Source organism: Trichosurus vulpecula, chromosome 7 (genome assembly GCF_011100635.1).
Source record: "Trichosurus vulpecula isolate mTriVul1 chromosome 7, mTriVul1.pri, whole genome shotgun sequence".
Lineage (NCBI taxonomy): Eukaryota > Metazoa > Chordata > Mammalia > Diprotodontia > Phalangeridae > Trichosurus > Trichosurus vulpecula.
Window position 1 is genome coordinate 197,933,968 of NC_050579.1, and position 9,375 is coordinate 197,943,342.

The 9,375-nt window shown below is 36.9% G+C and overlaps 1 pseudogene; it reads right to left on the reverse strand.

Moving 5' to 3' along the window:
- Positions 1-4,847: 4,847 nt before the first annotated feature.
- LOC118857782 lies at positions 4,848-5,500 on the reverse strand (annotated as a pseudogene).
- Positions 5,501-9,375: the final 3,875 nt, after the last annotated feature.

The window sequence follows — 9,375 nt, forward strand, 5'->3', positions numbered from 1 at the left end:
AAAATTACCACTGCTTTTCTTTTACTTTTCCCAGACAGGAGATCAGTATATCACCTTCTTTCTCTCATTTGCTCACTTAAATTCACTCACTTCACCATGCCTTGTCAATTCAAAGATGAGAAAGGGAAAAAGTATAATGTCTTCTTATAGAGATCATAGCTTTGTGGCATAATGTGACTACAATAGCATACATATTTGTAGTGTATTGTGATAATAATTATCATTTACAGCCAAGGATGTGTTTTGAGAGGGATACTTTGACTTTTAAATAGGGCATTTGCTAAAGTTGTACCAGTTAAATTCAGATTTATATTAACACTGCATATATTCCCTAATGCAAAGGAAACAAAATGCAGTGATTATAAGCCAATAAGCTATGAACATATTTCTCCTCACTTTATCATAAATGTGATTATCTAAAAGAGTGCAGAATCTGCAGCCTCAAGACTACATGCAGCCTTCCAGGCCCTTGGGTACAGCCTTTTGACCAAGTTTAATTTTTCAGAACAAATCCTTTTATTGAAGGGATTTGTTCTGTGAAGTTTGAATTCAGTCAAAGGGCCACACTTGAGGACCTACAGAGCCACATGTGCCCTTGGGGCCTCAGATTCCCCACTCCTGATAACTGGGTACCTTACAATGATTGCAGATCACTTTGCATTTCCCCCATACCTGATCTCACTTAATAAGAAAGACATTCCTTTCTTTATTTCCTAAGATCCTTCCCATCCAACTGAATTATTTTTTTCATATTCAAAGCCTGCCTTCTCTGATGGACTTGTGACCAAGTTCCTGTTTCTTGATAGGATTAATGAATATATTTTGGGACATATAAATATGCCCCATCTTTTTGGGAATAGCTAGTAAATTCAACTCCTTCTTTAGTTGTTTGTCAGTATCACCTCCCACTTCAGGAAAATGGTCTTTAACAATTCCCTTATTTTGCAGGTTTATTACTGAAACAAAAATACTTGATGCATAAAGTAATAACAGAGCAAATTTAGGTTTGCCCCACCAAGTGCCCAGGTGAAAAATAAGTGTCATTGTCTCCCTATTGTCTTTAGAATAAAGTGTACCCTCTTCTATTTAGCTTTTAAAGTTCTTTACAACCTATTCCAACCAGTGTTTCAAGTTTCATACATTATCACCCTGTCTTAATTCAAGGATCCAGATTAGTGGTGTGAAACAAATAGAAAAAGAGGCCACCAAAGCATACATAATGATACCTGTGGGCCAATCTTTACTTAGTTTTTTTTGCATTTTTTTATTTTTATTTTTAGTTTATAACACACAGTTCTACATAATTTTGAGTTCCAGATTTTCTCCCCTCCCTCCCTCTTCCCTCCCCAAGATGGCATGGAATCTCATATAACTACCAGGTATAACTTTGCATTGAATTAATTTATACATTAGTCAAGTTGTGGAGTAGAATTATGACCAATGGAATGAATCATGAGAAAGAAGAAACAGAACCAAAAAAAACCCCAAAAACAAAAACAAAAGAGAAGAAAAAAAGGTGAGCATGAAGTGTGCCTCATTCTGCATTCAAACTTCATAGTTCTTTCTCTGGATGTAGATAGCATTCTCCATTGTGAGTCCTTTGGAGTTGTCCTTGCACCTTGTGTTGCAGAAAAGAGCGAAGTTTGTCCTAATCTCAGACAAAGCAAAAGTAGAGATAGATTTAATTAAAAGAGATAAGGAAGGACATTATATCCTGCTAAAAGGCACCATAAACAATGAAGCAATAGCATTGTTTAACATATATGCACCAAGTGGTAAGGCATACAGATTCTTAGAGGAGAGGTTAAGGGAGTTACAGGAAGAAATAGACAGCAAAACTATAATATTGGGAGACCTCAACCTCCCCCTTTCTGAACTTGATAAATCTAACTTCAAAATAAATAAGAGAGAAGTTAAGGAGGAAACACAATTTTAGAAAAGGCAGATATGATAGACCTCTGGAGAAAACTGAATGGGGATAAAAAGGAATATACTTTCTTCTCAGCGGTACATGGCACATACTCAAAAATTGACCATGTACTAGGGCATAAAAACCTCACAATCCAGTGCAGAAAGGCAGAAGTAGTTGAAGCATCCTTTTCAGATCATGATGCAATAAGAATTATTTCTAACAAATAACCATGGAAAAATAAGCTAAAAATTAATTGGAAACTAAATAATCTAATTCTAAAGAATGAGTGGGCCAAAGAACTAATCAGAGAAACAATAACTTCATTCAAGAGAATGACAACAATGAAACAATATAACAAAACTTATGGGATGCAGCAAAAGCAGTTCTTAGGGGATGCTTACATGAATAAAATAAGGAAAAAAGAGATCAATGATCTGGGCATACAGCTGGAAAAAGCTAGAAAAAGAGCAAATTGAAAATCCCCAATTAAATACTAAATTATAAATACTGAAAATCAAAGGAGAGATTAATAAAATTGAAACCAAGAAAACTATTGAATTAATAAATAAAACAAAGAGCTTGTTTTATGAAAAAACCAATAAAATTGACAAACCTTTTGTCAATTTGATTAAAAAAAAGAAAGAAGAAAATCAAATTACCAGTATCAAAAATGAAAAGGGTGAGTTCACCTCTAATGAAGAGGAAATCAAAACAATAATAAGGAATTATCTTGCCCAATTGTATGCCCAGAAATTTGACAACCTTAGAGATATGGATGAATATCTACAAAAACACAAACTGCCCAGGTTAACAGAAAAGGAAGTAAAATTTCTAAATAACCCCATCTCAGAAAAAGAAATTGAGCATGCCATCAATGAACTCCCTAGGAAAAAATCTCCAGGGCCAGATGGTTTTACATGTGAATTCTATCAAACATTTACTTAGTTTTTTTAACGCCTATTATCTATATTTTATTATATTTTTTATTTATTTCATTAAATATTTCCCAATTGCATTTAATCTAGATCAGACTGCAGTCTGTAGTGTTATAGGCTCCATATATTTTATACCTCTTATCAAAAGAAACTAGCTTTTTCTCTGTACATCACAGTTAACATGTCATTTCTTATCTCTATGTCTTTACACTTGCCCTCCTCCATGCCTGGAATTTTTCCCTCTTCATCACTACTTCACAGAATGTCATTTCCTTTAGGGCTCACCTAAAGCACCACCTTCTACATGAAGCCTTTCCCAATCTGCTAACTTCCAGTTCCCTCACTTTCAAACTATCCTTTATTTAATTTCTTTGCACTTATTTGTATTGATTCTACTTATATTTATTATCTATCTACATGTTCTTCCATTCCAGTCCTTTAGAATCTAATCTCATTGTGAGTAGATATTGCTTCATTCTTCATATTTGTGTCGCAAGCACCCAGAGCAGAGCCTAGGACATAGTAGAAGCTTGATTGTTGTTTGCTTTATTGACTCCAGCTCAAAAACTAGTCTAGCCCCCAAATAGAGGTAGTAATAAGTACTTTTGCTGTTCTTCAGAGATAGAAGGCACAAATTAAGGATGCACCCAAATTTATCAAGGTATGACTGATAACCATTATTGCTTAGACCTAGAGAGTTACTGGCTTCAATAATACATTTGCCCCAAGAACCCTCACCCTTCACCCTCACTAAGAAAAGTTTCATAGTAACATATGAACCATATAGATTTCTGAAAAGTCACCTATAACTTTTCATCCACAATACTAAGGAATTCTAGTGGGTGTATTTCTTTATACTTTATATTGATATTTTATAAGTTATGATTCTATTTTTTACATCTAAAAGGCCATTTTAATCAAACTTTCTAAATAAGGAGGCTATTCGTGTCAATAATGACATCATCAACACATTCCCCACAAAGGAAAATTATGTTTTCTCCAATAACAGCTACACATGCTTCAGGTAAAGTTACAGCAATTTCTTCTCAATAAACACATGTTATATTGTAAAGTAGATTGCTCAAGTAATGTCTGGAATCAACAGGCTGATCAGGTGGTCTTAATGGCTGTAATGTTAATGGAATGGGAAGATGTCCCACATCCATTAGTAGGCCAATATGACCACATGAGTTCAATCATAGATGTCTTGCTGCTTTGAACTACAGCTCACAGCTGTGATACATCCTGATTCACATAGAGCCTGGTGGGGAGGAACTTGCCTGAGGAGGAACTTGCCCAAAGGGGAGGCTTACTTAGGGGGAGGCTTGCTTGCAGGAAGACTTTCACACCTTTTGGTACTAAGCTAATTAGGCACTGAGTCACAAGGTTTGTAATGCCTTCTGGCTCTGAGCCTGTTAGCCTAAAGTGCTTTGGGGGTTTGCTTATGAGAAGGACCTTTGGATTCCCTGGATGGGGCTCTGAGTAGCCCTTTGTTTAGAGCTCCCTCTGCCTCCCACTACTCAGATGTATCGTTCCCCCATGCTGTGGTATATGTAGGTGGTTGTATTACTTTGCTCAGAGTGTTGGAGCCCTGTCTGTTGAGCTGTGTGCTAATTTCTCTGCTTGCATTTTCTCTTCTTGTATTTTCTATACATTCAGGGTGGTGACCTTTCCCCTGAACTAGTGAGTGTAATAAAAGTAAGATTGTTGACTCCTTTAAGAAGTTGTCTTTCCTTTAAAAGCAGATCAAAGAACCTATGCTAGCAGGCCATCCTGGATGTGCCATGGTGCTTGCTGTTACAGTGGCTTAGATCCATTTGCCACCAAATATACCTCTACTCCCTCTACTCTCCAGGATTTATCTCTCTAGGTTTCTACGAATTTCATTTAGCTTGAAAGATAAGGCCAAGGACATAACCCAATTAATCAGAAATGTGTCCAATAAAGCAAATATCAACTTTATCACAGTCATTTTTATAAACAAACCACTAGAAAAATAATCATGGTAGAGACCTTCTTCTAATAAGCCTGTTGATCTGGTCTTCCCTGTTACCAGCATCTCCAACTTCCACAAAATGTGTAGTCTTTTTCTTCCTTCCACCTCATGGAGAAGATAATTTGAAGGCCCACAGAAAGTTGTTGGCAGCTTTGAAGTGCTTGCCAACAGTGTAGATCTCATGGATCAAGTCCTCCATGCAGATAATTCCGTATTTACCAAGAGATTTTGCAATAAGGGCATTATCCATCACAACAATTCTCTGTTTCTTGATCTTGCCATAACCACACTTGTAAATCAAGTCATTCACAAACTTCAGGCTTGGGTAACCCCATGCAATGCATGGTTCCACAATCCTCAGCATGTTAATCAGAGCCTTGTTAAGCTTAACAAAGGTACCATTGAAGATTTAGTAAATACAAAGAAGCTGCAATACTTTTCAGACCTTTTGGCTAACACCATTGATACCTCTGATTCTGATCACAAAAGCTAACTTGGGTTCAGCAGGTACATAGTAGTTGATAGCTTTGTGTGCCATTCTAGTCAGCTAGATTTCACTTCTATACATCTGTTTGTACTCCTTATGGTAGGATTTAGCTTTTTCATATGCAACTTTTCTCTGTATTTTATTTTTATAGCCATCTTCTTCAAGCATTTGGCCTTCAATACTGTGAAAGTCTTTTGCTTTTTCAGAAGGGATTTCTTCTATACCCACCATGATTCCAGCTGGGAAAAGAGATAAGTTATAATTCTGATGAAGATGAATTTTGTACCTTTTACTCATTAAAAAAATCCTAGTGAATGAAGGAAAAGAAATATTCTCTTAATACTGTATCTGAGATGACCTGTTCATATAGGGAAAAAGGGAATATTTATCAGATAAATTTTAGCATGAGAAGAAATACTACCTGTGAGCCAAGGAATTCTGGACAGAATGAGAGAATGCTAAAAAGAAACTCCCAGGGCAAAGGAATTTTGTTTCTCAGAAAGGTTTATTTATTTAGAATATAATAATATTGTCTGTTGAGAAATGAAGTATTTTCGTGAAGTTCTTTACAGTTTGTTTAGATGACATGGATATGTTTGTAGCAAGTAAAATCAGTTGACAAACTTACCAGTTAACATCCTGTTTACACTTCTATTGTCAAGCCTAATTACTTCTTAATTTGAGCTTAAGATGAACTGCCTCGGTGAGAATAATTAACACCTCAGTGAACACTTGCAGTTACACTTCACACATTACTGTTATTTTTTGAAACTTATAATCAAGAAAAAGAATGTAAAGCTAACAACTGATTTTCCTTTACAATAGAAATATGTAAAGAAAATCTAATAGTTAATTTCCTAAGTTACCAGAAGCTGGAGGCATTAATTCCTTAGCCATAACCTATTTCATCATTATCTGTTGAAATAATATGAGCTCACATGACTATTATTGTTTAATATTTCCAAAGGATTCTCCTTGCAACAATATGTGAGGTAGATAATATAATATAAAAGTATTCTACAGAGAGCTGAAAACACTTGCACAATATCACAGAACTAGAAGATAAAAGAGGTAGGTCTCTGCTGGTTGTCCAGGCTCTAGATCCAATGATATTTCCACTTTAGTAGGTAACCAAGAAATAGAAACTGTAATTCCAGTGAAGTGGATAAAATATAGGGAAGCCACAGGAAGATGGTAGAGAGGGTTTTGAGAGAGATTATTTTATCAGTGTACACTTGACAAAGCAACAAAGATAACATAAATTGTTTAAATAAAATATAAGCCAAAAAGTCAAAGAAATGAGAAATTTAAATGCCAACAAAATGAAAAACAATATATGTTTAAACAATCCACAGGAATTTGAGGGAGGAGAGAAATAAGTGGATTTGGAGCATTAAAGATAAGGAATTAATGGGAGAAAAATACCAAGGTAATGAGAATATAGAGGTGAAAAATTTGGAAGTAGAAGGTGAGGACAGGGGAGACCTTGAAGCAAAATTTCTATCAACAAGGAAGTGAAGAAGTTTGATGGGTCACAAAACTTATACAGATAACAGTCTAAATAACAAAAACTTTATCTATGCATTTATGTGTCTCAGATAGATCAATGAATAAAAAAAGATTCTCTTCTGACAAAATGAGTAATATGCAAAAGTATAAAGGGCAATTACAATTTAATAATTATCAATGTGAATATAATTAGATATAAATAGACTTAATTTCCCTATGAAAAGACAAATCAAGGGAGGTAGGGAAGTTAGAAGGGAGAGATGAGGAAGGAGAACATTCCAGGTATGGAGTAAGTATAGTCAAAGAAAATATTTGGAGCTGAGATGGAGTGTCTTGTTCACAGAACAGCAAGGAGGCCAGGATCGCTAGACTGAATAGTTCATAATAAAGATTAAGTTATAAGAAGACTAGCAAGCATAGGTTATAAAGGGATTCGAATGTTAAATAGAGACTTCTGTATTTGATCCTTGAGGAAGTAAGGGGACACTGGAGTTTATTGAGTAGAGGGTGGTAGTGACATGGTTAGACTGCCTGGAAAATTACTTTAGCCTAGAATAGAAGATGGTTATAAGTGGTGGGGAGATCTGAGTAGGCAGACCCATAAGCATGCAATTGTAATAGTCCATGAACAAGGCAATAAGGGCCTATTCTAGGGTGGTGATAGTATGATGGAAGTGAAGGAGGTACATTTGAGAGATGTCGCAAAGGTGAAATTGACAGGCTGTAGCAAATAACTGGATATGAGGGGGGAGAGAGAGATTGTGAGGAGCTGGAAATGATATCTATTTTTCTAGCCTGAGAAACTGAGAGAATGATATTGCCCTCAATAGTGTGGGGAGTTAATGAGTTCATTTTAGACATATTGAGTTTAAGAAGTCTATTAGACATGCGGTTCAAGATTTCTAAAAGGCACTTGGGGATGAGAGACTGGAGGTCAACAGAGAGATAAGGAGAGGCTAGGTAGGCATTAGAATAGTCAGAATGGAGAGCACTTATGAAATTTGTAAAAGAAATATTATAGAGGGAAAAAAGAGTACTCAAGACAAAAATCTCTGAACTTGGTGCAGAGCCAAGATGGTGGCTGGAAAGCAGGGACTTGCTTAAGCTCTCCCCCAGGTCCATTCAAACACCTGTAAAAAATGGCTCTGAACAAATTTTAGAGCTGAAGAACCCACAAAATAGCAGAGGGAAGCAGGACTCCAGCCCAGGAAAGCCTGGATGGTTGCTGGGAAGAGCCTATCACATGGAGCTGGGAGCAAAGCAGAGCACAGCCTAGTGTGGGGCATGCCAGGACCAACCAGATTGGGAGCCAGATGGAACAAGCGGTAGGGCCATGAATCATTGAGTTGTGGCAGTTGCCAGACTTCTCAACCCACAAACACCAAAGACAACAGAGAAAGTTAGTGGGGAAAATTGCTGGAAGGGAGTGAAAGGAGTGCTCAGTTAGCCCCAATCCCAGCAGCAGTGGAGGTGGTGCAGCTCTGGAGCTGTTCCCAGAGCTCTAGCTGCAGTTGCTTCCAGCCCCAGGCCCACCCAATGGGAGGAATTAAGTGGTGGATCAGAGTGGGAGTGCACAGCCTACTTGGATCTGGGTCACTGTCTGGGGTGGCAGTTCTTGGGGGAGAAAGAGTGATGGTGTGGCAGAACTGACTGTGTAGAAGTAGCTCTGAAAACAGCAGTGCATCCCTCAAAGCTTGGGGAAAAGTACTCTTTACAAGCAGTCATACACTGACAAAAAGCTCAAGGGTCAAGTACTTGGCTGGGAACATGAACAGGCAGCAAAAACAGACTCAGATTCAGACTCAGACTTTGGAATCTTTTTTTGGTGACAAAGAAGATCCAAGCACACAGCCAGAAGAAGTCAACAAAGTCAAAGAGCCTACATCAAAAGGCTCCAAGAAAAATATAAAATGGTCTCAGGCCATGGAAGAGCTTAAAAAGGATTTGGAAAAGCAAATAAGAGAACTAGAGGAAAAATTGGGAAGAGAAATGATAGTGATGCAAGAAAATCATGAAAAACAAGTCAATGACTTGCTAAAGGAGACCCCAAAAAATACTAAAGAAAATAACACCTTAAAAATAGACTAACTGAAATGGCAAAAGAGCTCCAAAAAGCCAATGAGAAGAAGCATATCTTGAAAGGCAGAATTTGCCTAATGGCTAATTAAAAATTAGATTGGAGCAAGTGGAAGCTAGTGACTTTATGAGAAATCAAGATATTATAAAACAGAAAAAACACTGACCTAGAAAATAGATCCAGGAGAGATGATTTGAAAATTAATGGACAACCTGAAAGCCATGATCAAAAAAAAAGAGCCTAGATATCATCTTTCAAGAAAATATCAAGGAGAACTGCCCTGATGTTCTAGAACCAAGGGTAAAATAGAAATTGAAAGAATCTACCAATCGCCTCCTCAAATAGATCTCAAAACAAAAACTACTAGGAATATTGTCGTCAAATTCCAGAGCTCCCAGGTCAAGGAGAAAATGCTGCAAGCAGCCAGAAAGAAACAATTTGACTGTTACAGAAACACAA